The sequence below is a fragment of the Musca domestica genome, unplaced genomic scaffold, assembly GCF_030504385.1.
Source record: "Musca domestica strain aabys unplaced genomic scaffold, Musca_domestica.polishedcontigs.V.1.1 43, whole genome shotgun sequence".
NCBI lineage: Eukaryota > Metazoa > Arthropoda > Insecta > Diptera > Muscidae > Musca > Musca domestica.
In genome coordinates, this window is record NW_026712332.1 from 6,978,197 (window position 1) to 6,985,451 (window position 7,255).

Sequence of the window (7,255 nt, forward strand, 5' to 3'; positions counted from 1 at the left end):
TGCATAAATGTAATGTTTCAAAAGATTTATATTTAAGATAAACAAAAATATCTATAATATTGAATAGTTTGAAATGTTTATTCTATTTATATCATCAAATTTCCGATTATCTGGAGGTACCGTTATATGGGGGCTATACCAAACCATGGACCTATAATTACAATGACTCACCATTCGAACTGGGATCTGATCTACAACTACCAAATTTTCAGAGAAATTCGTTAAAAAATGTGTCAAAAATCATCAAAATACCGAATATTGGGAGGTACCGTTATATGGGGACTATCCCAAAACGTGGAGAGAATAAACGTATCAGATGATCTTACCTGTCAACCTTATTATATATTTTATGATTATGTTCCCCTTCACTCTGAAAGGAATGTTATTTGGTTTTAATGCCACCACAAATTGTGTCGACTTTTTCGAATCTTGTATTACCGTATAATCTATTGAATTGATGCTTCTCAATGATTTTTTTTTTTAGTTTTGCCTTGTTAAGGCGAATATCATATGTTTATGATTTATGTGTTTGTTTCTCTTTCGAGACGACCTTAATGATCTGAAATTTGCAGTGAAAAGGAAAGCTAGATACTCAACACTAAGCGACGCGTTTTGTCGTTGGTTAAGCGGCTCATCAGGTATATTTAGTGTGGATGATGGCTTACAAGGCCCGTGCTGTGAAAAGTAGTATATATTTCGAACTTATTGCGAATTAGCATATGCGAATTAAACACTTTAAACTCTCCAAGTTCGACTCAAGTTCTATTAGCAGATCTTTTTCACAGCAAAGTTTATTTTTGTAGTGATGGATTTTTTGTCCACAACAACTATATTGCCTCCAATGCATACACTTGTTTTAGTGCTGCTTTAGGAAGACTGGTTAATGGCTCTTCTTCTAGTTGGCTGCACACCGATGTCCGCTCGGCCAGGCTCGGCTGAATTTAATTTTTGAGTTTTGTCTTGTTAAGGCGAAGATCATATATTTATGTTTTATGTGTTTGTTTCTCTTTCGAGACGAGCTTAATGATCTGAGATTTGCAGTGAAAAGGAAAGCCAGATAGACACTATCACACACTCACCACTATGCGACGGGTTTCGACGTTGGTTTAGCGGCTCATCAGGCATATTTGGCGTTGATGATGGCTTACAAGGGCCGTTCTGTGGAAAGTAGTAGTATATGTGAGGTCTTCCTTCTGGCTCAGGAAAGGCAAGATAAGTTAATAAGAAAAAGGGGAGGGGGTAAACATCAATGGACACCTGTGTAAATAAATATGGTGAGGGGGATAAACATCAATGATCACCTGTGTAAAGGGATAAAAGAAAGAGAAGCGGTTAGCGGTAATAAATTATGACAAGTTCGGATCGATCTAGTTTTAAGTGAGGATTTATTTCACACCAAAAACAATTCAAGAAAGGGAAGGGGATTAGGGGCAATAAATTAATGTTCTTGTGTATGAGTTGTGTGTAGTAAGAAAACAAATCGTAGTTGTTTATGTTGTTACAAAAGAGACATAGAGCAATCCAACATACATTTTTGATATGCGGTAAGAATGATGTGGGGTTAGATAATTTTGTTTGACTTGTGTGTCGATGAAAATTGACGCTGAGGTTTTTTCTTCGCACCAACAGCGTGTTTACGTTGTTGTTATCTAGAAAATTACTAGTGGTTTCTTTAAACAATTGTTTAAGTAGGAAGTCATTTTTTAGATATGTGACCAGATAAGATTTTTTTCACATTTAACTGAACATATTTGTGTAAATATTGTTTTATAAGAATGTTTACTTTATATTTACAGTTGGATAGTTACTTGCTTATCCTTATTTGATAGGACAAATGCTAGTTGTAAATGCTACAATATTGAGATAACATAAATGAAAATGTAAGATTAGAATTGTATTCGGAGTTTTTATCGGAAATAATGCTTCCTCTAGGACGTTTAAAACTGCGTACAATTTGTAGATAGTCATTCAGTTTTCAAAAACATTCTCCATACACAATAATGGCAGCAAGGAAATTTTCACAATGCGAGTGGAGTGATTTGAAAATGTGTGAGTTTTTTTTGTGGACTTTGATGTGGATGGAGAGGTGGTAAAATATTTTAAAAAAGAAAATGAAGAGAGAGTTGTCAGAAGAAATGAAGAAGCCCCTACAAGTGGGCTTAATGATAATGAAGGAGATTCGGTTGAATTACGTGAAGGTGAGAGGATTGGAGGACCTAACCGAGACTTTGTCAGCTGATATGTCAGAAGATTTTTTTAGCATTCTCTGGGGAGCCCACTATGTAAGTTTAACCTTGGTCATCTCTCTTTGTGGAGTCTTTTCTACATTTTTTGTGGTTAAACGAATTCTAAAAAAACGAAAATTAGCTGCCTTCAATAAATCTCTGCAAGCAGTAGTATCTCAAACAGCCACTGTATCCGGGGACGGCTCCAACTAAGGAGGGGAAGAGTTACCGAAATAAACATTCGTCGCTGAGAAATGCTTGGTTAGCATTTTCCCACAATAAATGACTGTAAGTGCATCGTCGACACATTTTGAAAAAGCACCACCATGAAATGAAAGACAAAACTAAAACTCGACAGTCTTCCATCGAAACTCAAACTTAAAACAAGCAGCACCAACAAGTAAAGGAACTTGAGCAGCAACAACAACAATAACAACAACATTCAAAAATCAACATTAATAATAATTAATAATTTTAATAACTAATACTTAAGAAACAACAACAATTAATATTACTCTAATAATTTTAGTGAAACGCTTAATACTTAATAAATAATAATTAAATAAAGATAATCAAGAAGTTAAAACAAATAACTTATACAATAAGAATCAACATCATAGCTTTTATATTTACGTATTAATTGAGTTTAAGAAATGTATTACCATTCGAAGGGACTCGAATCTTAACTGGGGGAAGTTACATTTGAATCCAATATAACGCACCCGCAACCGAGATCTATGCAAATTTATAGATAAGAATTACATCAATGTATCTCTTCAACATTGTTGTAAAGTATTAATTGCGGCACTTTGTTTATTCGTGAAAATCGTAAGACCACCATCACTCTTATGCATTGATCTCTGTTCGATATCAATGTAATTAATATTTGATACAATGTCTCAATGTAAAGACAACCACAAATGGCACTTCTGATTACTTCGCAAAGTAAAACTGAATGTACATTCTACTCTGTTTAAGCACTCATGAGTATCCGTTCGTCTAGTACCGGAAAAAATATTTTATTTAACAACACAAAACTCTTATGCAAAGCTGTGTACGTTATGGATGGCAAATTCCTTTAATTCATTAAAATATATGTATTCTAAGAATATTAGCAAAAACTTTCCTCGTATGGATATGAGGTTTTCGGAAATTTTGATTCAGTAACCCAACTAAAAGGTAGCATTTAACAGCATGGTTCAATACTTATTTGCTAGTTTCATTTATTTGTAGAAATCGAATTACGCCACAGAAAGGAATAGAATTACTATTTGTTTTTAAAATATTTATTTTCTTGCCCAATAAAACTAAGAAACGGGAGCTTCACGAATTAAAACACATTTACAGGCATATTCTCAGTGGCCTCATGTACATAACGTAATTCTAATCGATGATAATTATTTTCTTGCGAAGTCGTAAGGATGCAGAAAATATTGAAATCAGTAATTAATTGCATAGAGTAAATGTCTAGTTTACTTGCTGTCGTAAAAATGTCTTTCAAGGAAAACGGAGAAATATTATTGTCATCTATTGTAGTGCCAGACGAATTAAAATTATGTTGAGAATAAACGTATCAGATGATCTTACCTATCAACCTTATTATTTATTTTATGATTATGTTCCCCTTCACTCTGAAAGGAATGTTATTTGGTTTTTTTGAGTTTTTTTTTTTAGTTTTGCCTTGTTAAGGCGTATATCATATGTTTATGATTTATGTGTTTGTTTCTCTTTCGAGACGAGCTTAATGATCTGAGATTTGCAGTGAAAAGGAAAGCCAGATAGACACTATCACACACTCACCACTATTCGACGGGTTTCGACGTTGGTTTAGCGGCTCATCAGGCATATTTGGCGTTGATGATGGCTTACAAGGGCCGTTCTGTGGAAAGTAGTAGTATATGTGAGGTCTTCCTTCTGGCTCAGATAAGGCAAGATAAATTAATAAGAAAAAGGGGAGGGGGGTAAACATCAATGGACACCTGTGTAAATAAGATAAGGTGAGGGGGATAAACATCAATGATCACCTGTGTAAAGGGATAAAAGAAAGAGAAGCGGTTAGCGGTAATAAATTATGACAAGAATAATTCAAGAATGGGAAGGGGATTTGGGCAATAAATTAATGTTCTTGTGTACGAGTTGTGTGTAGTAAGAAAACAATCGTAGTGGTTTATGTTGTTACAAAAGAGACATAGAGCAATCCAACATACATTTTGAGATGCGGTAAGAATGATGTGGGGTTAGATAATTTTGTTTGACTTGTGTGTCGATGAAAATTGACGCTGAGGTTTTTTCTTCGCACCAACAGCGTGTTTACGTTGTTGTTATCTAGAAAATTACTAGTGGTTTCTTTAAATAATTGTTTAAGTAGGAAGTCATTTTTTAGATATGTGACCAGATAAGATTTTTTTCACATTTAACTGAACATATTTGTGTAAATATTGTTTTATAAGAATGTTTACTTTATATTTACAGTTGGATAGTTACTTGCTTTATCCTTATTTGATAGGACAAATGCTAGTTGTAAATGCTACAATATTGAGATAACATAAATGAAAATGTAAGATTAGAATTGTATTCGGAGTTTTTATCGGAAATAATGCTTCCTCTAGGACGTTTAAAACTGCGTACAATTTGTAGATAGTCATTCAGTCTTCAAAAACATTCTCCATACACAATAATGGCAGCAAGGAAATTTTCACAATGCGAGTGGAGTGATTTGAAAATGTGTGAGGTTTGTTTGTGGACTTTGATGTGGATGGAGAGGTGGTAAAATATTTTAAAAAGAAAATGAAGAGAGAGTTGCCAGAAGAAATGAAGAAGCCCCTACAAGGGGGCTTAATTCATTATCATTAAGCCCACTTGTAGGGGCTTCTTCATTTCTTCTGGCAACTCTCTCTTCATTTTCTTTTTTAAAATATTTTACCACCTCGGTTGAATTACGTGCAGGTGAGAGGATTGGAGGACCTAACCGAGACTTGTCAGCTGATATGTCAGAAGATTTTTTTAGCATTCTCTGGGGAGCCCTGCGAGGAAGATCAGACAACACAAGAAGTCTATCAACGTGTTTTTGATTACTATCTCCCCCTCCTTCCCCAAGACATACTGAACACCATCAATGCTATAGAAGATGACCGTGGTGGTGAAATAAGTGAAGCAGACGAGATCTTACAAAACGGACAGCAGTTGGTAGCCATTCAAACATCCTGTCAAAACATTTATAAAAATTTTTAAATAAATAAATAAAACAAAAAAAATATATATCTTTCTTTTTATTACATTTATGGGGATAGGAAAGGTGCAAACATATTTTATGTAGGAGGGAAAGAGAAAAATAGTGAATCTTTTAAATATAATAGCTAGTGATGTCGAGTCTCAGTTTAATATCAAGACTCATAAAGAATGGATTTAATTAATTCCTTCAATAGTCTAAACTACAACAAAACCCGTAGTATGAAGGAAATGGAATAAATAAGCAATATGCAATTGTAGGAGCATATAAAACGCAAACAAAATATGGAAGAAGATGGTATTGAAATTAGATGATTCAATTCTATACCTGCCTGCGAGATTCCTTTCCGTAAGAGATGATGCCATAACACATTTTTTTCTATAAATGTTGAATTCTACCGTAAAAGAAAGTTAGTACGTAATTCAGCTTTCACCATTAAAATGCATAGCTTCAATATTGTAAATTTAAAAACGCCAAATATCGTAGAAAAGTATTTCCATAAAGAAAACGAGCGATTAAAGATATTTCACTCATGGCCATTAAAAATTCCTATCCCCAGCGAGGTGCCAATGTTTGGATATTGTTTTAATGGCGAAGCTGATAGAGTTACAGGCTATTTCTGTCGAGTAGAAATATCTTCTTGGAAAGAAACAGATTCACCCCTTGCCGAGCATATGCGTTGGTCTAGCAGCTGTCCTCTTATAAGAAGATGTAAAACCAATAATGTAGCTATATGTGAAAGCGAATTTAATAGTTTATTACCAGAAAAAAGTTATGATGTATGTGGATTGCATAAATGTAATGTTTCAAAAGATTATATTTAAAATAAACAAAAATATCTATAATATTGAATAGTTTGAAATGTTTATTCTTTTTTATATCATCAAATTACCGATTATCTGGAGGTACCGTTATATGGGGGCTATACCAAACCATGGACCTATAATTACAATGTTTCGCCATACGAACTGGGACCCATTATGATCTACAACTACCAAATTTTCAGAGAAATTCGTAAAAAAATGTGTCAAAAATCATCAAAATACCGAATATTGGGAGGTACCGTTATATGGGGACTATCCCAAAACGGTGGACCTATACATACAGTGTTCCGCCACACGAACTAGACCCATTATGACTCACAAATACTAATTTTAGACAAATCAGTAAAAAAAAATGTGGCCAAAACCATCAAATACCGAATATCGGGATGTACCGTTATATGGCAGCTATACCAAATCATGGACCCATACATGCAATGTGTCGCCATCGGAGCTGCAAACCATTATGACAACCAATACCAATTTTTAGACAAATCCGTGAAAAAATGTGGCAAATGTTATAATGGCGAAGTTGATAGAGTTACAGGCTATTTCTGTCGAGTAGAAATATCTTTTTGGAAAGAAACAGATTCACCCCTTGCTGAGCATATGCGTTGGTCTAGCAGCTATCCTCTTATAAGAAGATGTAAAACCAATAATGTAGCTATATGTGAAAGCGAATTTAATAGTTTATTACCAAAAGAGTTATGATGTATGTGGATTGCATAAATGTAATGTTTTCAAAAGATTTATATTTAAAATAAACAAAAATATCTATGAAATTGAATAGTTTGAAATGTTTATCTTTTTTATATCATCAAATTACCGACTATCGGAGGTACCGTTATATGGGGTCTATACCAAACGTGGACCTATTATTACAATGACTCGATATGCGGACTGGACCCATTAGATCTACAACTACAAATTTTCCAGAGAAATTCGTAAAAAATGTGTCAAAAATCATCAAAATACCGAAT